Here is a 24,309-nt window from a genome sequence, read left to right as displayed (position 1 = left end):
TCAAATTTTTTTACTACCGATTCTGTGGGCATGGCTTGGTAGACATGGCATGGCTTAGTGGGCATGCTTGGTGGATGTGGCAGGGGAAGGATACTGTAAAATTTCCATTTCCTCCCCATTCCAGGGGAAGGATACTACAAAATTCCCATTTCCTCCCGATCAGCTGGGACTCGGGAAGCAGAGAATAGATGGGGGCGGGGCCAGTCAGAGGTGGTATTTACTGGTTCTCTAAACTAATCAAAATTTCCACTACCTGTTCTCCAGAACTGGTCAGAACCTGCTGAATACCATCTCTGATCCTCTTGCTTTATACAATTGCATCCAGGTTCTGCTATAAAACTCTAGGAAATACTCTTACTTCACATAGTGATATGCAAAAAGACTATTTTGCAGAATATTCCCTGGAATTTATCAATGGATGGTGGCTATAGAACTTGTTAAATAATTATATATTGTGGAGCTGGAAGTGACATTTGAGAAAACTGTATTATGATCTGCGTGTTTCTAGTGAGAGCGCCAAGTATTCAGAGACAAGTTAATAGCTTTTGCATTTGTTTATATACTATTATTTCATCAGTGAATTAAACCAAACCTTAGGAAGTGAGTTATAGTTCTGTACAATATCATTCACTTTCATAGAAAGCAGAAGAAAAATATAAACAAGCTTTTAAAATAACCTTTCTGTAGAGTTTTACTTGGTCTTCTGCATCTATTTTTTCAGATAGCAAATTATCAGTGGAAATTTCAGTTTTCAGTAAATCATCCAGAAGAACATCATGTTTTTGTTCAATAAGTTCCTGCATTAGAGATGATGTTTCTGTTTGCATAAAGTACTCTGTTTTCTAAAATTCTATTAGGAATTTGCAAAAAGTGTTCTTCAAGGTCAGGCATTCATTTTTCACTTATAGACTGGGCTTGTTAAAATTGATTTTTTTTTTACGGAAATGGAAGCATATTAGAAGTCCACACTTCATTTTCTTCCACTTAGTTTCTTACAAGTAGGTGAATAAGTCCTTGATGACGTAGCAGTTACTAAATGTCCTGTACTGAAATTATAGCAGGCTCTCCTTGAGTATCAATAAGGTTGTATTTATAAGACAAAGAGGAACAGATGGTTTTGTACTGTAGGATTTGGGTGCATACAATGAATACAAGGAATTTAATTGGGACATGGTGGCTCAGTGTCTAAGATGCTGAGCTTGTCAATCAGAAAGGTCAGCAGTTCGGCGGTTCGAATCCCTAGCACTGCATAACGGAGTGAGCTCCCATTACTTGTCCCAGTTTCTGCCAACCTAGCAGTTCGAAAGCATGTAAAAATGAAAGTAGAAAATTAGTAACCACCTTTAATGGGAAGGTAACAGTGTTCGTGCGCCTTTGATGTTTAGTCATGCCAGCCACATGACCATGGAGAAGTCTTCTGATAACATTGGCTCTTAGACTTTGAAATGGAGATGAGCACTGCCCCCTAGAGTCAGGAACAATTAGCACATATGTGTGATGGGAATCTTTACCTTTACCTTTAATAAATTGCTTATTTAACATTAAATGAAAACCAAAAATATGTGCATGCACACAACAGAAGTCAGTAAATTGCTGACATAAGGTGATGCATGTACAGTTACGGATGAGATGTACATCAAATCTAATAGAAAGTTGCTACACTGTTGAAATGTAAGACTTTGTATCCCAAACTGCCAATTGTTTCATATGCTATCTGAAATATACTATTTTCAGTGGAGAGGAACAGAAATCTGATGTGAAACAAACTAAACCATTTTTAGATGTCCTTGTCAAGAGACAGAAAGATGGTAGCCTAGAAACCATGGTTTATCACAAAGTCCACACTTTCTTAGTCTCAACAGTAAGCAGGCATTGTCATGAACACTATATGGCAAGGTAAGACTCCACCATAGCACTTGGCAAGCTAAACAGCTATAGAGAAGGTGCCTAAGTGAACAATTCAGGTAGAATGGATACCCACAAGCATTTATTACAAGATGACTATGCAACATGCAAGGAAGAGAAAGGAAGAAAGAAGGTATAAGAGCAGCACATTCTTACATACAGCAAAAACATTTCAGAAGCAGTAGAATGCAATTTCTGAAGTCTGCAAGTGGCCATCGCACACACCCAAGAGACTATCATACAAGGACAAATCATGAATTGTAAAAATTGCTTTGAGGTGGGGGATACTTTTAACATAAGAGAGAGAGAAAGATAGCCACCAGATTGCAAGAACACAAGCAAGCTGTCAGACAAGGAGACTGATCTCATTGGTAGGCTTACATTGCAATGAACAAAGACATAGGTATTCAATTTTGGAGTTACTAAGATTATTGGCTGAGAAGGTACAAAGATAGCCAGTGAAGTGTTTGAACCTGGAAAATGAGGCCTTTGTTAGTCAACAGGAGTGTTGATTTACCGCCAGCTTATCAGTGGAAGACTTGGCAGCACAAGGAACCAACAGCCAACAACTTAATAGCTGTCTATCAACAACCCAATCAATCAATAGAAACCATACCCAACTAGGCACCACATAAATATTAGGCGTAGAATAGCTCAAAGCACATATTCCATTAGAGAGAGGCTCCAGAATGAGTCTGAAAGGTTGGAAGACTAAACCTTCTGAATAACTGTTCTAGAATTGGATCCTGCAACATTATCCTGGAAAGTGAATATTTGCCTCCATCTGTAATAAACTTTAAGCCCAATTCAATTCCTATACTCAAAACAATTTCCTAGGTTTTGAAGCAATACTTTAAATCTTGCACTCAATTCTGGTTGAGGAATCTTAGATTTCTAATAAAAGCAACAATAACCTGCAAACCTAACCCCCCTCCCTTAATCTAAGGCTCAGATGTTCTAAATAACTGGAGTCTTAATAAATTTCTTGAGTTATTTTATCAATAATTCCAAATGCTAAATACCTTACCAGTATTTCCTCAGTAGAGGGAAAAATAAGCTTTAATTAAAATGATGCATTTTGTGCATCATTGTTCTGTGTGACTCCTGAAAATGTTGGCATGTAGAGTCATGATGAGACATCTTAAATTAGTGTCACTGATCTCAGGACATACATGCTCCCCAGGCATTGCAAACTCAATGTGGCAGATTGAAAGCCAAATGTGCTGTATCAGCTTCAAATATAATATTTTTATTAGCATGGAGGTTAATACTAAGAACTTCATCTATCATTCAATGATGGTTGCTATTCTGTATGATAGCATTCTTCTAGATAACAATGCTAAAACTAGAAATAATGAAAAAAAACCACATCAAAATATTCTTGTTCTTTCTATTGCAACAGCTGAATCCTATTTATTGTTCCAGTGATTCCCTTTCCAGTTTTCTCTTGGCCAACACAAACAAAGCTTAATTTTATTTTTCATTTTACATGACATTATTTTCAAAATACATGTTGGGAATGGTACAGCATATGTAATTTATCTCTTATATACTTCCTGCTTTGTAACTCCTCACATTCAGAGATATATCATTCAGTACCACACATAGATAATGTGTTTTTATGGCTTATTACATCCTAAGAAGACACAGGGTAAGTAAATTCAATGATAAGTAGCAATTTTACAATTGCAAGTACATGTATTTGCTGATTAAGTGGTTCTGCCCCAGGCGCCTGATGGACCCGATGGGATTTCAGAGGGAGCTTGGACAGATACCTGACTCACTTGCCCACAATCCGACTGAATCCTTAGCCGCTGCCTGGAATATTGCGGTGACTGAGGCACTGGACCAGATTGCGCCTTTGAGGCCTCTCCGCAGCAGTGGATCCAGGAGGGCACCTTGGTTTACTGAGAAACTCCAGGAGATGAAGTGCCAAAAGAGATGCCTACAGCGACGTTGGAGGACTAGTAACTCTGAATCTGATCGAACACTACTAAGAGCCTTCATTAGGGCTTACCTAGTGGCGATATGGGCGGCAAAATGCACACATTTTTCTGCTCTTATTGCATCCACAGAATCATGCCCAGCCACCCTGTTCAGGGTGACCAGCTCCCTCCTGAAAGGTGAGGGGGTGGGGGAACCCCTGCAGGGAAGAGCTGAGGAATTTGTTCAGTTTCTGTCGGATAAAATCACTCAGTTTCGGACAGACCTTGACTCCGCTTGGGCAATACCAGCCAAGATGCCGAGGGTAGGTCTCAGTCGGACTTCCTGGGATGAGTTCAAATTTGTCACCCCTGAGGAAGTGGACAAGGCCATGGGAGCGATGAGTGCCTCCACCTGCTTACTGGACCCGTGCTGGTCTCGACCAGCAGGGAGGTGACACGAGGCTGGCTCCAGGCGATAACCAATAGATCTTTGCAGGAGGGGTCTTTCCCACAACCACTAAAGGAAGCGGTGGTGAGACCCCTCCTCAAGAAGCCTTCCTTGGATCCAACCTTCCTGAAAAACTACCGTCCTGTCTCCACCTTCCTTTTCTGGGGAAGGTTGTTGAGAAGGTGGTGGCGCTTCAACTCCGATGGACCTTGAATGAAGTGGATTATCTGGATTCCTTTCAGTCCGGTTTCAGGCCTGGGTACAGCACTGAAACTGCTTTGGTCGCACTGATCGATGATCTCTGGCGGGCCAGAGATAGAGGGCATTCCACTATCCTGGTGCTTCTTGACCTCTCAGCGGCTTTTGATATCATCGACCATGGTATCCTTCTGCGACGTCTGGAGGAGGCGGGAGTGGGAGGCACCGTTCTATGGTGGTTCTCCTCTTACCTCTCCGGTAGGTTGCAGTCAGTGTTGGTCGGGGGACAGAGGTCGACCTCCAGGCCGCTCAAATATGGGGTGCCGCAGGGTTCGGTCCTGTCCCCCCTCCTATTCAACATCTACATGAAGCCACTGGGTGAGATCATACGACGGCACGGGATAAAGTACCATCAATATGCAGATGATACTCAATTGTATCTATCTGCCTCGTGCCAGCTCAGTGTAGCAGCGGACGTGATGTGCCGATGCCTGGAAGCTGTCAGGATCTGGATGGGGATGAACAAATTGGTACTCAATCCCAACAAGACTGAGTGGCTTTGGATGTTGCCCCCGAGGGACAGTTCAGACAGTCCGCCCTTGATCCTGGGGGTGAAAATTTACACCCCTCAGAGAGGGCTCGCAATTTGGGGGTCCTCCTGGATCCGCAGCTGACACTTGAACACCATCTGTTGGCTGTGACCAGGGGGGCCTTTGCCCAGGTTCGCCTGGTACACCAATTGCGGCCCTACTTGGACAGGGGGGCACTCCAGACAGTCACTCAGGCTCTTGTCACCTCAAGGCTCGATTATTGCAATGCGCTCTACATGGGGCTACCTTTGAAAAGCGTTCGGAGACTACAGTTAGTCGAGAATGCAGCCGCGTGAGCGATATTGGGTGTACCGAGATACACCCATATTACACCTGTCCTCCGCGAGCTGCACTGGCTGCCAATTGGTCTCCGGACGCAATTCAAGGTGTTGATTATTACCTTTAAAGCCCTACATAGCTTAGGACCAGCCTACCTGCAAGACCGCCTACTGCCATACACTTCCCAATGGCTGATAAGATCCCACAGGGTGAGCCTCCTTCGGATACCGTCAGCCAGACAGTGTTGGCTGGCGGGCCCCCGGAGGAGAGCCTTCTCTGTGGCTGCTCCGACCCTGTGGAATCAGCTACCCCCAGAGGTCCGGACCTTCAGGAAAGCTGTTAAAACCTGGCTGTTCTGGCAGGCCTGGGGCTGTTGACCTTAGTGTTAAGATCCAGCCCCGATTAGAATGTATGTGTGTTGTGAATTTTAAACTATTTTTTTTAACTTATTTTGCTTTTCTTTTTTTCTTTTTTCATTGTAAGCCGCCCGGAGTCCTCCGGAATTGGGCGGCCTATAAATTTAATAAATGAAATGAAATAGTCCACTTTTTAAACATGCCCTGAAACATGAAGTTTTTTGTTGTTGATGATAACTGAATTTAATAGCATATGTGCTTGTTCTGGTCAGAATATAGAGATTAATTGTGAGTGTGTTGGATGCAAATTAACTTTTATAGTTTGGGGATAGGAGCTGACCAGACGCAAGAAATAGGATGGAAGATGCACATCAATTGCCTAGTAGTTCAAACAGTTATGTGAACTAATATGCCACAAATACATTTAAAGTCCAGAGGCTTTTTAAAATTTATTTATCCCATCTTTGTTAGTTTTATAAGTAGTTCAAAGCAATGAATACATCTAATATTCCTTTCCTCCTTTTCTCCCCCACCCCAACAAGAACATTATGAGATGAATAGAGCTGATAGCGTCTGAATGGCCCAAGATCAACTTCTGTGTAAATAAGGATCGTTTAGTTTAGTTTCGTTTATTGGTTTTGTATGCCACCCACTCCCGAAGGACTCCAGGCGGCTCACAATAAAACAGGGGAGGGGATAAATAAGACAGTACAAACAATATTAAAATACACAACAGTCACAATTGAAGTGGGGCTGGATACTTCAACAGCCCCCAGCCTGCCGGAACAGCCAGGACTTAGTAGCTTTACGGAAGGCCGGGAGGGTAGCAAGGGTCCAATCTCCATGGGGAGCTCATTCCAGAGGGCCGGGGCAGCAACAGAGAAGGCTCTCCCCCGGGGGGTTGCCAGCCGACATTGGCTGGCAGATGGCACCTGGAGAAGGCCGAGCCTGTGTGATCGAATGGGAGGTAATTGGCAGGAGGCAGTCTCTCAGGTACCCAGGTCGATGCCATGCAGGGCTTTATAAGTAATAACTAGCACCTTGAAGCAAGTCTGGAGACCAATGGGCAGCCAGTGCAGCTTGCGGAGGATAGGTGTAACATGGGTGAACCTAGGTACACGCACAATCGCTCGCGCGGCTGCATTCTGGACTAGCTGAAGTCTTCGAACACTTTTCAAGGGCAGCTCCATGTAGAGCGCATTACAGTAATCCAGTCTTGGGGTAACGAGGGTGTGAGTGACTATCTGAAGTGCCTCCAGGTCCAGATAGGTTCGCAATTGGTGCATCAGGCAGACCTGGGCAAAGACCCCCCTGGTCACAGCTGACAAATGGTGATCTAAAGTCAGCTGTGGATCCAGCAGGACTCCTAAATTGCGAAGCCTCTCTGAGGGGCGTATAATTTCACCCCCCAGACTGAGAGATGGAGTAATTAGTCAATCTTTGGGAGGGAACATCAATAGGTCTTGTCGGGATTGAGCACAAGCTTGTTCATTCCCATCCAGACCCTAACAGCCTCAGGCACTGGGACATCACTTCTACCGCTTTACTGAGTTGGCACGGGGCGGACAGATACAATTGTGTATCGTCCGCATATTGGTGGTATTTAATCCTGTGCCGCCGTATGATCTCACCCAGCGGCTTCATGTAGATGTTAAATAGGAGGGGAGACAGGACCGAGGCCTGCGGCACCCCAAAATTGAGGGGCCTAGGGGTCGACCTCTGCCCTCTGACCAACACTGACTGCGACCTGTCCGAGAGGTAGGAGGAGAACCACCAAAGAATAATGCCTCCCACTCCCACCTCTCGCAACCATCGCAGAAGGATACCATGGTCGATGGTATCGAAAGCCACTGAGAGGTCAAGGAGCACTAGGATAGAGGACTGACCCCTATCCCTGGCTCGCCAGAGATCATCGATCAGTGCGACCAAAGCCGTTTCTGTGCTGTAGGCAGGCCTGAAACCGGACTGAAAGGAATCCAGATAATCGGTTTCACCCAAGGACCGTTGGAGTTGAGAGGCCACCACTTTCTCAACAACCTTCCCTACAAAGGGGAGGTTGGAGACCAGACGATAGTTGCTCAAAATGGCTGGGTCCAGAGACGGTTTCTTCAGGAGGGGTCTCACCACCGCATCCTTTAGGAGGAGCGGGAAGGATCCCTCCCAGAGAGAGGTGTTAATTATCATCTGGATCCAGCCACGTGTCACCTCCCTGCTGGTCGAAACCAGCCAGTATACAAGTGGAGGCACTCACCGCTCCCATGGCCTTGTCTACTTCCTCAGACGCGACAAGTTGAAACTCATAAGGATCTCTAAACTAGAGATTATTTTATAAACCAACACTGTTTATAACCTTAATATTATTATATCATTGCTCACATTCTATCAATTTTAAAGTATTTACATTTAGGATGAAAAAAATATCAGAAAATTTAAAACGTTTGTAAATTTAAATATAACATTAATATAAAACTAACAAAACAAGTAATACCAGGCAATACAATTTCTACAGGTGGAAAAATGTTTAGAATAGGAATGGATGCTTGCCCACCAGTGATTCATGTTTCATCATGGTGTAGCTTAAAATGAGGGTTTCATTTCATGGCATCATCCTGCATGAAGAGTCCTGACTAAAATCAAGAAGTCTTGGATTCCAACTACCTGCATCTGGAACTCAGCATGATCTGCACCATGATTAAGGCACCCAGATTCAAGTCCCTCATTCATTCTTGCAGCTCAATAAATGTTTTTGAACTTTGTTACTTTGTCTCAGCCAGACTATGCCACAACATTCATTTAATGGGAATAAAATGAATAAAGTTAATGGCCAAGCCACTATATTTTTAAATAGGTGAACAAACCAACATAAAGATAAATTATCTTCTAACATCTAGATTAACAGATTAAAAACCTCTACTAGTCATTCAACTGATTTTTAAGTCAAAGACCATCTGGAATTAATAATAATATTTGAACTAACTGCTTTTTAGCTAATTTCATTCCTAAGCATACTTGACTGCAAATTAAGCTTTCTTATACATGAACAGTTAATATGGCTGATTAGTTAATTGCATTAAGTTTGCTCAGAATCTTTTGGTTTCATGTAGAAACATTTTAGGTGAAACAAAAAATTGGCTTCAGATGAACCTAACTGAAAAAATATTTTCCCATGTGACGATAGAACTAACAATCCCAATTCTGTTGGAAACATCAGAAGTCAAATGTCAATAGTAAACCAGTCATAGTTTTATTCATTTAAGGTGGGATGCTAGTCTTTGGAAACAGTGCTTGGAAACTACAGTAACAACGCAATATGTGGGTTGCACAGCCCACGTGAAATCATTGCTCTTTACGGTCTGTGTGGTCATCTCTTCTAATTGTTACTGGAAAGTATGACAATATTTTCCTGCTATCCTCCCCAAAACCATTGTGTGATTTCATTGTACAATATAATAATTCATGTCAACATAAGCTCTTGCTGGAGCTTGTAAAAGAAGGAGGAAAAATCCCCTACTCTAATAAAAAAAAATGTTAACAAATTAATGCCAGATTTGATTTAACTTTTGCCAATGAACTTTTTAGAAAGAAAACACCCGTAAATTTCCTACCAGTAAAAGGGGATACACATCTTTCTGTACTGCCAAAGCATTCAACTGAAAAGTTTCAAAACAAGCCCTTCTATATTTAGATCTTTTAAAAAAGCATTAGGAAACATCTGTCAGCTAGCAGTTTAAGATTAAAAGGAAAACAGCTGGGCTTTATTAGTAATTTTCTTTTTCTCACCTATCTATCCTTCTATACTCAAACGTCATATTATATTATAAGCAAAATTTATTTGGGGGAGGGGAAGAATAGTGTTGATGGTGGGGAGGCAACTTACTTATCTTTTTTAGAACAATGCTATGCATTAATTTTGGCTACAGATCCATAAAGTCACAAGGGCAATTAATTTCAAAATCATAGCTATCAATCTGTTGGACTAAAAACAGAGACAAAAGTATCAGAAACCAAAGTGATTGATCCAAAATTCCTTAACATAAAGGAACACAGAAACATTCAAAATGCTACCATTCATTATTAACTTAGAAGTAGGAATAGAAATTCTTTCTGAATATATGAACCCAACAATGTTTCCTGCTAGGAAAAATACAAAGGGCCATGTAGATTGAACTGTCCTCTCATATACCACCAACCTCTTTTTTTAATGTAACCAAATTGGTGCATTTTATTTTTATTGGCATCCTCTTTTTATGAAAAGAAAATTGAGCCAACAAATTTGCAGGTATGTAAGCCAGAATGCCGAAACAGTTTTTAGGCCCAGAGCAATGAGATAACATTTGAAAGTGGCTCAGGAAAAGGAGAAAAAGAGTGAGGAGATTCAAAGTTGCAAAATTCTATTCTATAGCCAATCTCAATAAAAATATGTTTGCCACCCTATAGCTTTGATTTATATATGTCTGGTTTATCTGGTGGGCCTCATAATAAGTTAGAAGGAAAACTACTTTTCTGACAACTACATGTGTACTTTTGCCAAGAAAACAAAGGAGTTGAATTTGACTTGAGGAAGATATATTTTATTCTTGAGAACAAACAAGAATAATAAATAAAATTCTGTTCTAGAGAAAAATCTTGGGAATTAAACAGATCACTACTGTGTGGATACTTTTATAGGATTTCAATTTTATACCCTTTGTGGGAAAGTTTTTCTTGAAGTCTCAAGAAGTCTCTTGTATTGCGTTGCCTTTATTGCATTATATTTTAATGTTTGCATTGTACTGCATTTTTAAATGTATTGTTAGCCATTTAAAGCCATTAGGTTGTGATGGGTGGTCTTATAAATTCTCAAACAAATGAATGCAACTGCTACATTCCAAATCCCAGACCATTTACTAACTGCTACATAAGGGCAATCTGAACAAAAAGTATTCAATGTATGTTGTTGCTTATTCTCCTGGACATTTTCACTGAAATAAAAGAGAGCCTGCAAAATGTATGCGCATAGAAGGGAAAATACCCAAGTGGATGATGATCTTCTTTCACATCAACTTTGCATGTAAATTAGCAGTGATAGCATAACATTTATAGAGAATTTATAAGGAGATCAAGTAAGGAAGCCTAAAGGTAAAGAAACTTTTAAGGAGTGGAATATTGTCCCATTCTTTGATAGTCAGAATGCTGCATTTGTACTAAAACAGTTTGTTTTTGTAGCTGAGTTTCTCACAATTGTTAATGTTGTTAGTTGCGAAGTTGTGTATGACCTATCGTGACCCTATGGACAACGTCCCTCCAGGCCTTCCTGTCCTCTACCATCCTCTGGAGTTCATTTAAGCTCACACCCACTGCTTCGGTGACTCCATCCAATTTTCTGTCGTCCGTTCTTCTTGCCCTCAATCTTTCCCAGCATTAGACTCTTCTCACAATGGATCCATGCAATTCTGACTGTAATAGCTACATTCAGAGATCTTTTCCATAACCTTCTAAATGAAATGTTAGAGAGTGAATATAGAACTATATAGATAAAATATGATTATTAGTATTGAAGAATGATGACCACTAATAGAAAATTATGTATGTATTTATTTATAATGTTTATATGACAAATAAGAAACAAAAAATTTGAAATCCTAAAACCATATTTATCCACCTCCCCCAGTCTTGAAGGCTTTTGTGATGGAAGGACAAAAATACAAAATTAATGAAAAGTAGTCAGATTAGCAATATTTAACAGATATGGTTTAAATTAATTTGAATTTCATTTTGCTATTTTCCAATTTTTGTTATTTTATTCAAAAACATTAAAATACAACACAAAATAAAAAATAAGAAACAAAACAAAACAAGACTACAAAAATGAGTGCATAGAAAGTAAAAACAAAAGACATGTAAATTCATTGTTTCCTCTAGTTGAATACTGAAAAATATATTTCAAAGACAATAATTCTTAAATTACATTTTGTGATGGAAAGTTTACTGTGTGTTTGGAGACTTAATTTGACATTTTGCTCTTTTTTCTGTGAGAGTTTAAAAAAAGGTGGACTTAAATATTCATATATCCCTCTCCACAATGTTATTGAATGGTAGTACCTAGATAGCCCCTATAACCAATGCACTGTACATAATTATCTAAAGTGTAAGTCAATTACGGTAGTTCAATTCTCAAAACAGTAGAGAGTTTGTACCTCCCAATCTGGTAATATGCACCCCCAATAAAGAAGAAACTATATCCTGATGTTAATATAATTGAAATACCCTTAAGTGCAATATCTTCACTTTGTCATATACAAAATTAGTGTTTTTATAGAACTAAAAACATTCCACTAAATGTGAAGTTACTTCACATGACAGGTTGGGCTAAAACTCTATCCTTAATTGAACACTGGCCAGCATTAAGAACAGGAAAAGTTTTGCTACTTAGGATCCTTAAAATGGATAGAGTTTCTATAATTACACAGAAATCCTGACCTTTGTTAATGCTATAAATTATATTGGAAGAATCTTGAATATTACTACTATGTACAAGCATATTAAACTGCAGATTTTTGAAATTCATTCATAAAACAGAATAGAATACTAAAAACAAAAAGAAGTTAGTAACTGTCAGTTCTCCAGTTACTGGCACATCAGTATTTAATCTTCATCTTCTTTACTTCATCTTTTCTCCTTCCTTCCTCCTTCCTCCCTTCCTTCCTACCTATCTTCTTTCAGAAAAAAAGAAATGCTTTCTTAAATAAAAAATCAGCATGACTGAGCTTTTGTTTGTTTCATCCAAAATTCAGTTGTTCTCATTAGGTATTCTGATTTTAAAAAATCTATTGATTCATCCTGAATGCTTGGGATGATTTCTTGCATTTTCTACCCTGCTTGAAGTCTTTCTTAATGAATATATCCTTGGATATTTCTGTAAACATGTCTCTATGCCTCCACCATATCAAATGCCACTGTCTGCTGACAGTTGACAAGATTTATTTCCAATTCAGATGATGCATATTCCAAGTTGCATTGAACACAAGTTCTCTCTTATAATATTAAAGCTTTTGAGATTAGAGGATGATGTAGTTTTCCACTGATGAGACTTCAAACATCACTATTTCCCAGCCTTAGTCTCTATTTAAACTCCCTCCTCTAAGTGCCTGGCTAGGTAGCTCAGGGTCTTAGTAACTGAGCTTGTTGATCAGAAAGGTTGATAGTTCGGCGGTTCGAATCTTGAGTATAGGTCACCTGCAGGAGCAAGGGGTTGGACTAGATGACCTCCAAGATACCTTCCAACTCTGTTACTGTTTACTTGAGTATTCAATTGTCACTGTGTTTTCCAGATATTATGTCATAAAATCATGAATGGAATCCAGGAAGTTGGAATGCCAATTTTTGCAATTCAATTTTTCAAATGCATTTTTTTTTGCAAATGTAGTTTTTCTGTTGGTCAGTTGAAGAGAATATTGTTTGACTAGTATGTTCTAGTCTTGAGGCTGGCAATAGCTTAAAAGAGTGCAGTTCAGTTTCCAATTGCTTTTGAGGAATTCAGAAGTGGAACACTTGTGGTTTGGAGTGCCTTTAGTTTTGATTAATGCTCTGAGTCTTTCAAAAGATTGATTAGATCAAAACAGACATTTTCAACAAATGTTGACTTCAGAATATTTTAGTGCAATTTTCTAAACAGTTTGGTTTTTTGTTAGTTCTGAATTTTCTTTTAGTGATAGAGGTTCATGAATTGTTTAGGTGTTTGTGCATAATTAGTAGCTGTCATTCCCTCCTTTCAGCAATGGCGTGGTAATACAGATAATTAAAAAGAGAAAAATAAGAGAGAGAGAGAGAGAGAGAGAGAGGGAGGGAGGGAGGGAGGGAGGGAGGGAATAGGCATATTTTCCTCAACACTAAAAGAACATTTATAATTTAATCAAGAATTGTTTCTGCTTTTGAGAAAATAGTAAACATGTAATGTGTAATATTTTACATATAAAAATATGTACATTTTCAAAACACTCAAATTACAAATGCCATTACTTTCAAACCATTTTGAATACATTTTGCTGTGGGTTTGCAAAGGAAAAAGAATGGTATAAAAATAAAAAAAATGTTATGACTTTATTTAGAACTGGAACCTAATATTTGCATGCTAAAAAAATAACTTTGTATTAAGAAGGCAGAGTATATTATCTAATTCTTCTTTTGTCTTTAGAATAGTAACATTCAACACATCTGGTGATGCATATGATAAGGAGTAGGGCTCTGCAGTTCTTTAAATTGGGGGAGGGGGGGAAGTGCTTTGGAGCATGCCAGGATACAAATGGAGCATCACTGTGTGTATAAATGAGCTGCACTTTTTCCAGGATTTGCACTGCTAATCTCTACAGCTGATAGATCAGATCCCATGGCAAAACAAGGTCTATGTGATACAAGGTCTATGTGATACCTTTTGGCCTTCAAATTCAAACCACTGAACATTCCTAGTTAGGGTTCAGAATAACTAAAGAGACATGTTTTTTCACACTACATGCATTGAATTATAGATTTGCTGTACAACCTATGGTTTAGTCTAAGTTTATATATTTCAGTATGAGCTATTTTGCAGTACTATGGTCTGAAATGTATGGTTAAGCCTAAAATCATGTGGTCTCATATGGAGACCACATGATTCAGTTGAGGGACAGAATCTCCTATAGGCTGCTGTGAAGTTGGCTGAATTCTATCTGAAATAGGAATGAATGGTCTACAGTTCTTTTCAGGCACAGACAGTTGGCCATAGCTGGGAGGAATAACTGAGTGGGCAAATCTGCTCAGGATTTTGCTGATAGTAAGCATTCTAAATAGAGCACAAGCTGTTTCTATTTCTGCTCTTAGGAGTTCTAAAATTGGAGTGTATTGTGCTTGGCTGAAAGATCAGTTTGACAAATGAGAACGGAAATAATGTGCAGCAGAAGTGGGCAACTTAAAGGCTGTACATAGCTCCCCATTTCATTTTTAGGGTCACATAAGGTACAAATTACTTATAGCAAGATCTTCATTTTGAAAGAAATATATATATCACCATACACTCAAGATACACAAAATCTGCCCAGCCTACTCTTAATAACTATGTACCAGTATTTAAATTCTGCTTAATCATCTGAGATATATCTAGATAGACCTAAGCTCAGGATAAATTATTACCTCCAGAAAACATAAATGCACTGAGAAAACACTGCTATTTATAACATGTTAGCTTCCAAAAGCATCCGTTCTGACTCAGATTGATTTATCTTACACCACATAGAGATATAAATCTTTATATATTCCTAGAACATATTTTATGTACTTCTAAATGTGTTTTCAAAAATTAATGCATTATTTTGTCACCTGTAGCTTTAATGGCTAAAGAAGGAAGATTCGATTTCTCTGTTGCAAATGTATTGTCTTCCTTGGATCAATGACTGGCAGATTTTGTCACTTTAGAATCTCCTACAATCAATTTACTTGGCACCCTATATAAATTGGAAGATGTTAGGATACAATTGTATAAATATGGAATTCCTATTTCTATTATTAACTTACTAGGGAGGTTACGGAAGGTGTGCAATAACAAAGTTCAATCCACATCAACATGCTAAATGTAATGGAGGAATCCAAATTTGAAAATAGCAGGACAATATCACTCTCGGGTAAAAGTGAAGTCCTGTACAAAAAATTGCCCTAGGAATAGAAATTATCACAAACTGCAAAATGAAAATAACATCTGTTGAAACATTTTTACCTACTAGGTACAAGTCTTCTTCAGTCTAGGAATGGAGAAAAGAATTTGTTCCATTAGTATTAGAAGGCACAGCATAATAATTGCATAAGAAACATGAATGTACCATAAATGTAAACTACCTGGAGCAGAAATGTGCAACTTGAATAAATAATAACAATAAATTTGCATTTATATGCCTTCCTTCTGGAACATAGGTGTTCCTTTCTATTGTCTTAATAACGTGGCTTTCAATATAGTACACTTTTTGCCTGATGATCAGTTTAAGAGTTACTAAAGCCTCTCAGCCATTGCAATATTCCTGGCTGATTCCTACATTGCCAATTACACATGTACATGCACAAACTTCAATTGAGCTTATGGTGAATAATTCTAGTCTCCTAAAATCAGATAATCGGGGCTGATGTAATCACATATTTTCTTTTTTAAAATAAAATTGCTGTCTGTCATTTACTAGCAATATAACCATGGCTTGAAGGAAGAAATTACAGAAAAAGATAGAAAATGTTATTTAATTATGCTAAATGCTGTATTTATAGAGATTAAAGAAAAAAATTGTTTAGGCTAAATTGCACAATTTTCCTGCCAAATAAATCAAATCCAGCGGGAAAAAAATACAAAGCTGTGTCCTAGCTATTTGCTTTTACAACAGTCCTCAACCCTCTCCCAAATGTTACAAGAAAACTTTGCTACTCATGCCTGGCTTATAATTACCCAGAAAGAAATTCAATATAATTTTATTTCTGAACATATAGGCAAAGCACATATGTAACAATTGCATCACCTATGGACTCCACAATACCTGTTTGGCTCTATTTTGGGGACATTATTTCTTTTCTTCCTCTCTACTTTTAAATTATTTTTTTCAGGCCATTACAGCTTCCTTGCTTTGCCAAGTGCACTGTATTTCAAGGATGTGGTATTATCAATTTTATTTGTAGGTTCTGGGGTGGGGGTTTTGCATGTTATTTATCTAAACAAGAATAATCATACTTGGGGTCTTGAGGCCGTCAGGGACTGGATGAGGGCTAACAAGCTTGTACTCAACCCAGAAAAGACCGAGTGGCTGTTGTGTTTCCCTCCCAATAATTTGGTTAGTGTTCCATCGCTCAGGCTGGGGGGCCAAATTTTACACCCCTCAGACAGGGTTCGCAACTTGGGAGTCCTCCTGGATCCACAGCTGACCTTTGATTACCACCTGTCGGCTGTGACCAGGGGGGCATTTGCCCAGGTTCGCCTGGTGCGCCAGTTGCGACCCTACCTGAATCGGGAGGCTCTCACAACAGTCATTCGCGCCCTTGTGACCTCTAGGCTGGAATACTGCAACCTGCTCTACATGGGGCTGCCCTTGAAGAGCATCCGGAGGCTTCAGCTAGTCCAGAATGCGGCCGCGCGAGTGATTGTGGGTGCACCTCGGTTCGCCCACATAACACCTATCCTCCGCGAGCTGCACTGGCTACCTGTTGATCTCCGTGTGCGCTTCAAGGTGCTTCTTACCACCTACAAAGCCCTTCATGGTAGTGGATCTGAGTACTTGGGAGACTGCCTCCTGCCAATCACCTCCTCTCGACCCATAAGATCTCACAGATTAGGCCTCCTCTGAGTGCCATCTGCCAGCCAGTGCCGGCTGGCAACTACGCGGAGGAGAGCCTTTTCAGTAGCAGCTCTGACCCTCTGGAACGATCTCCCTGTGGAGATTCGTACCCTCACCACCCTTCAGAGCTTCCGCACAGCCCTCAAGATCTGGCTATCCCGTCAGGCCTGGGGGTAAAGAGTATAATCCGCCCCCACCCGAATGTTGAATGAATGTTGCTCAATTTTAATTATGCATTGTGTCTATATGTTATTGTATGTTTTCCCCCTCCTATACAAGTTGTTAGCCGCCCTGAGTCCCCTCAGGGAAAAGGGCGGCCTATAAATAAACTCAACTACAACTACTACAACTATACTGAGAAGTCTTATTGGCAGGATTAAACCAAAGAAGAGTTTATGGCATGGAATAGAATTGTTCCTCTAGCAGTAAAAAGAATTGTGTAGACAACAGGGAAATACTAATAGGAGAAAGGAATAAAAATGCAACTCCTTATTCTAGGTCCCCTAAGAGCAGGAAATAATTAATTTATTTTCCTTTTATCAAAAAATTAATAATCACCTTTACACAGTGAAAATAATAATTATGATACAGATCTATTTACAGTCATTTGCAGAGAGTAAATTTGCATGGCAAGGAATTGGAGCATCAAAACCAGACACATCTGTGCTCTGTGTATCAGAAAGGCCAAAATTGTGGTTATGATAGCATGATTGAAGGTGCCATATTAAATTTTTCAACATCCTTGAAGACAGCCCAGCTGCATTCCAACACTGACCATGCAAATATGTTTCAAGAATCTAAATCCAGCAGAAATTATAGCATATTGCTTGCCCTGTATGAAATGAGAAAATTTTAAAGGTATATTAATGCATACATGAAAAGAACTCTAGCATTGATCTTTTGAACCTTGTTCTGAATTTTTTTATAAACTGGGTGAGTTAAAGAGGGATTATAATTCTGGTAAAATAGTAAAATTATCTTGGGATTCATAGAAAAGTACACAGCTGTATGGCTAGTTAGCACCCTAACAGTCCTGATTTCATCTTTTAATTAATTTTTAATGTCGAATTTTAACTATCCTTGCCTCTATTTAAATTTTTTTTATGTTCAGTTTTTTATGTTTTTAACTTTCTGTTTGTACCCTGTCCAGAGTCATTTTGGGAGGAGGACTGACTTTTAGAGGTGATATATAAATAAAGATAAAGATTTCCCCTGCACAGTTGTGTCTAGGGATGTGCTTGTCTACATTTCTTAGCCAAGGGAACAAGCATTGTCCAAAGACACTTCCATGGTCATGTACGTGATTATAAACTGAGCGTCACAGAATGCCATTACCTTACTATTGAAGTGGTTCCTATCCAGTGGTGGGTTCCGGCTCCCATTGCAAATGGTACGCTGCAACAGGGTCAGGCATCCACCACATGCAGGCACGCAGTGTGCACATGCGTAGCCACCACCCACTACGATCCAGCTGCTTGGCGGAGCCTCGCACAGGCGCCATACGCCCAGTGCGCGTGTGAAAATGCCCCGGTTGGCTCAAATAGAGGTAAGTAGAGTGGGCGGGCAGGTGGGCCCTCCGGAGCACTGTACCGGAATGGTACCTGATGCTCTCAGCTGGCACTGGTACGCCCATACTGGGGTGTAATGATCGTTTCCCACCACCATTCCTATCAATCTACTTGCATTTGCTGCTTTTGAATTGCTAGGTGGGCAGGAGCTGGGGCAAGTAATGGGAGTTCACCCTGTTATACAGCACTTGGGTCTTGAACCCAGGCTGCTAACTTTCCAGCTATCAAGCTCAGTGTCTTTAACCACTGAGCCATCACACATCTTTCATAAATAAATAAAAAGTAGTGACTTATGAATGTTTATAATATTCTATGAAGACTGAGTTTTAGATGAAAGTCTGATTAATTATGAAATGCTGTTCAATATTGCAGCACCTATGTGTTTGGTTTTGGAAAATTATGCTCCTTCTTATTTTTATTTATTAATCAAATTTGTATAGCTTTCATCTCACCAAAAGCAACTTTGGGTGTGTAACAATAATCAAGTATAGAAACATAAATATAAAAACAAGATATGTGGAAATATAGAAATTTAAATTAAAAATAAATAAGTAGTATAAAAAAAATAAATATACAAACCTATATAAAAATGGCCACTTCAACAATAGAGTCCTTTAAGCAAACCTTCTGTTTCCTGGGAGCCTTAGGTATGACAACATAAGGACATCTTGAGGGTCTTTCAAAATGACATAAGGAATGGAGGTAATCTAATTCGGAGTGAAAGAATGTTTCCTTACAGCAGAGGAGGCCTACCTCCTGTGACCCAACAAAAGTATATCCCTTGCTGATGGTACCTGCAGCGTCCCTTCTCTATCAGATCTAATAAGTCGAACTGAAATAACCAGGGAGAGGCATTCCCTCAGAAGCCTGGTTCCATGCCTTGAAGAGCTTTAAAAGTTACAACCAGCATTTGTATTAGACCCAGAAGCAAACTGGATACCAATGCAGCTTGCAGAACATAACATGCAATTTTCTAGAAGCACGTACACCTGCCCACTCTACTGCATTCTGTACCAGCTAAAGCTTCTGGACACTCTTCAAGGGCAGATCCACATACAGCACATTGCAGTAGTTTTATTATAAAACTTGTTATATATAAGCTACATATTAGATCAACATTTTTACTGAGCATTCTTCCCCCCAACAAACTTCTTGGTTATTCACCAGGCCAAAAATCTTTGTACACATGCAGTTAAAATATATTTCCATATGCGCACAACTCTAGAGATCCTTTGCTGCTATCTTGTTGCCAATTCAACTATACTACATTATCCTCTGTCTACTCTTGGCTCAGAATATCCATGTTGAGAGCTTAGGGTAGCATCCCAGTATGAAAGCCCTACTCTGTGGTGGAATGTAGGAAAGATCTGGGAAAACAAGGCAAAGACACATTGCCAAGGAATGGTCAGATAAGAGACAGCATAGTCTGCAGCTGGGTGGTGAGCTGGGCAAGAATTTCTAGTTTCTTGGATGCTAAAAGAGATGGAATGGGGGAAGAATTCTATTTTTAGAGCTATTGTTGTCATTGATGTCAGCTACACAGAATCATCCAGATAGGAATTATATCTGGATAAGATAATTATATTTTATTGTAAGGCTGATAGTTTTGCAATTCTCTTTTCCTACCATCTCCTTTAGCATCCAAGAAACAAGGGAAGATGTGTTTTGTTTCATATTTTTTAAATAAATGTGATGTTTTATCATAGAAAATAAAATGCAAAACAGTAAAACATGTGCAAGATGGGAAATGGCTGCCAAACTTTATCGCTTAGGCTTGCGAAAAACCAAAACGGATGAAGCTTTGGGACTAAGACCTCGGACATTGTAAAAAGGGGGTTCCTGCAAGAGACCAACTTTCAGGTGATCCAGGGAGGCAACTACCTGGGGGGCTGCTTTCGGGTGGCTCCTGGACGATGTTGCCGCCCTCGGCGGTTTTCTGTGCTCCTGTGCTGGTCGGCGACAGCGACGGCATTGCGCGGGCGGCGACGATCTTGGCCTCGCTGCCATGGGGGGCATTGGGCATGTGCCGGGCTGTTTTTACCGCGGCTCCTGGATCTTCACGCCTGGCCTTTTGTTGCGACCAGTGTCATCTGCTGCTGCCCCAGGAGTGCCGCCTCAGTCAGCGCCACTCTTCTGACCATCCTACTCTCGGTGCCACCAGTCTGGATAGGCGGTGCGCCTGGGGATTGGATGAATATCTCCCCCAACGACTGCCATTTCTGGTCCTGACTGGTGCCTTCTTCACCTTCTTCTCTTCCGGTGTATCCTCCGAACAATACCATCGCTTTAGCGGCTATAAAGATCTTCTGGCGTATTGGGCAGCTTCTGTTTTGTGCCACACACCCTCAATGGAAGGAAATGACGGAAAATGGTGGAGACGCGGGTGTGGATTCAGCGCCTTTTCCAACTGGCACCCCCTCCCCCCTGCAGCCGCTCCAGCCACCCCAGACTCTGGGCCCTCTGCCCCCTTTGCACTTTCCGGACCCACAGGAGGGAAGAGAGTTCGAGGAACTCTCCCTTCTGTACCATCATTAGTTCCGGCTCTCCGAACTTGCACGAATCCCCCTGGGCGGAATCAAGATCTGCGTCAATTCTGTTGGTCGAGTGTGTGCTGTGTGAATGAAGATGAATGAACCCAGTTTTAAGTTAACCAATTTTTATATTATTGTATTATTGTATTTTGTATGTTTTAATGATTTCAGTGGGGTATGCATGAGAGAGTGTTTGTGTGGCATACATGAGAGGACCGAGAGCGCAGCCTGGTGCCCCCTCCACTGAGTGCATAAGCAGAAGTGGAAGGGGGCCCAGACTCGCCTCTTGTCCTAGAATGAATGATATGTGGGGCCTGCCGGTAAGAATGGGGGCCATGGGAGAGGGGGAAGGGTCTACAGGGAGGGGGGTGGGTCGGAGCATTCCGGTTACAACCAGGAGGGGCAGGTATGACGGGAGCTACAGGGCTAGCCATTACTGGGGAAGGAGGGCTCGCTACGTCACAGTGATCCCTTGTTCTGGCTCTGCAAGCTCAACTCAAGGACCTGGTGGCAAGAGAAGCCAGGACCCTGGTCTCAGGTTGTTGTTGCTAAATGCCAGGTCTGTGATCCATAAAGCTCCCCTCATCCGGGACTTAATACTTGACGAGGGGGCAGACCTGGCATGTATTATTGAAACCTGACTGGGCCATGAGGGAGGAATCCCCCTCTCAGAAATGTGCCCAGAAGGGTTCCAGGTGCTCCACCAACCACAACACAGAAAAGAGATGGGGAAGTGGCAATTATTATCCGAGGATCATTAGTTCCTCGCAGGATCCCTGCTCCGGAGACTGTAGGGTGTGAGTCCCTTCTCTTGAAGTTGGACCTAGGGGTTCAAGTGGGCTTGTTTCTGATGTAACTACCTCCCAGCTGCGTCACAACAGCCCTGCCTGCACTCCTAGAGTCAGTAGCCGGATTGGTGGTTGAGTTCCCCAGACTAATAGTACTGGGGAGTTCCCCAGACTAATAGTACTGGGGGACTTCAACCTGCCATCTCTAGGCGAATGCTCTGATGGGGCTCAGGAGTTCATGGCTTCCATGACAACCATGGACTTGACCCAGGTAATTCAGGGACACACGCTCGACCTTGTATTTCTCTTGGGGCAGTGGAGACGTGATCTTAAGGGGAATAGAGATCACACCCTTGTCATGGTCAGATCACTCCCTGCTGAGACTTGACTTTCGGAAGCTACTCCCCCACTGCAGGGAGGTGGAACTGATTAAATGGTTCTGCCCCAGGAGCCTGATGGACCCGCTGGGATTTCAGAAGGAGCTTGGAGAGGTACCTGACTCTCTTGCCCACAATCCAACAGAGTCCTTGGTCACCGCCTGGAATACAGTGGAGATGCCAAGGGAGGGTCTTGATCAGTTTTCCTGGAATGAGTTCCAGCTTGTCACCCCTGACGAAGTGGACAAGGCCATGGGAGCTATGAGTGCCTCCACCTGTTTACTGGACCCATGTCCCTCCTGGCTGGTCTCGACCAGCAGGGAGGTAACACGAGGCTGGCTCCAGATTATCACAAACAGTTCTTTGCAGGAGGGAACTTTCCCGTAACCTCTGAAGGAAGCAGTGGTAAGACCCTTCCTCAAGAAGCCTTCTCTGGACCCAGCTATTCTTAGGAACTATTGTCCGGTCTCCAACCTCCCTTTTTTGGGGAAGGTTGTTGAGAAGGTGGTGGCCCTTCAACTCCGACGGACCTTGGATGAAGCAGATTATCTAGACTCCTTTCAGTCTGGTTTCAGGCCTGGATACTGCACCAAAACTGTTTGGTTGTGCTGACCGATGATCTCTGGCAGGCCAGGGATAGAGGACATTCCTCTATCCTGGTGCTCCTTGACCTCTCAGCGGCCTTCGATACCATTGACCATGGTATCCTTCTGTGACAGCTGGAAGAGTTGGGAGTGGGAGGCACCGTTTTATGGTGGTTCTCCTCTTACCTCTCTGACAGGTCACAGTCGGTGTTGGTTGGAGGGCAAAGGTCGACCCCTAGACGTCTTAAATATGGGGTGCCGCAGGGTTCGATCTTGCCCCCCCTCCTATTCAATATCTACATGAAGCCACAGGATGAGATCATTCGTTGGCACGGGATTAAATACCATCAATATGAGGACGATACACAGCTGTATCTCTCTGCCCTGTGCCAGCTCAGCGTAGCAGTAGAAGTGGTGTGCCAGTGCCTGGAAGCTGTCAGGGTCTGGACGGGAGTGAACAAACCTGCACTCAATACTGACAATACCGAGTCGCTGTGGATGTTGCCCCCTAAGGACAGCCCAGATAGTCCATCCCTAAGCCTGGGGGATGAAAATTTACACCCCTCAGAGAGGGTCCACAACTTGGGGGTCCTCCTGGATCTGCAGTTGACATTGGAACATCAACTGTTGGCTGTGACCAGGGGGACCTTTGCCCAGGTTCGCCTGGTGCACCAGTTGCGGCCCTATTTGGATCGGGAGGCACTTCAAATGGTTACTCACACTCTCATCACCTCAAGACTTGACTACTGTAATGCTCTTTACATGGGGCTGCCTCTGAAAAGTGTTTGGGGACTACAACTAGTCCAGAATGCAGCTGCGCGAGTGATACTGGGTGTACCAAGATACACCCACGTTACACCTATCCTCCGCGAGCTGCACTGGCTTCCTATCCATCTCCGAACACGATTCAAGGTGCTGGTTATTACCTTTAAAACCCTACATTGCCTAGGACCCGGATATCTGCGAGATTGTCTTCTGCTGCATACGTCCCAATGGCCGATAAGATCGCACAGGGTGGGCCTTCTCCAGGTGCCGTCAGCCAGACAATGTCGGCTGGCGGCTCCCTGGGGAGGGCCTTCTCTGTAGCCGCCCTGACCCTATGGAATGAACTACCCCCAGAAATCCGGATCCTACCCACTCTCATGGCCTTCCGAAAGGCTATCAAAACCTGGCTATTCCAGCAGGCCTGGGGCTGTTGACTTCATGACTGAGGTCCAGCCCCATCTAGAGTGGGTGCTTGATGTGGTTTTTAATCTGTTTTCCTCTGTTTTTTTAATTCTTTATTTTTTTGAAATTTATTTTCTGTAAGCCGCCCGGAGTCCTTTGGGATTGGGCAGCCTATAAATTTATTAAATACTAATACTAATACAAACAAAACAAAACAAAACAAACATATATATTCAACTCTAACAACAACAACAAAAAGAAAAAATAGTGTACAAAAA

The sequence above is a fragment of the Thamnophis sirtalis genome, unplaced genomic scaffold (assembly GCF_051295495.1).
Source record: "Thamnophis sirtalis isolate CommonGarterSnake01/CBP01778 unplaced genomic scaffold, rThaSir2_p1.2 scaffold_4, whole genome shotgun sequence".
In the NCBI taxonomy this organism is placed as follows: Eukaryota; Metazoa; Chordata; class Lepidosauria; order Squamata; family Natricidae; genus Thamnophis; species Thamnophis sirtalis.
The sequence above is the reverse complement of the archived record's forward strand: the minus strand, read 5'-3'. Positions refer to the sequence as shown.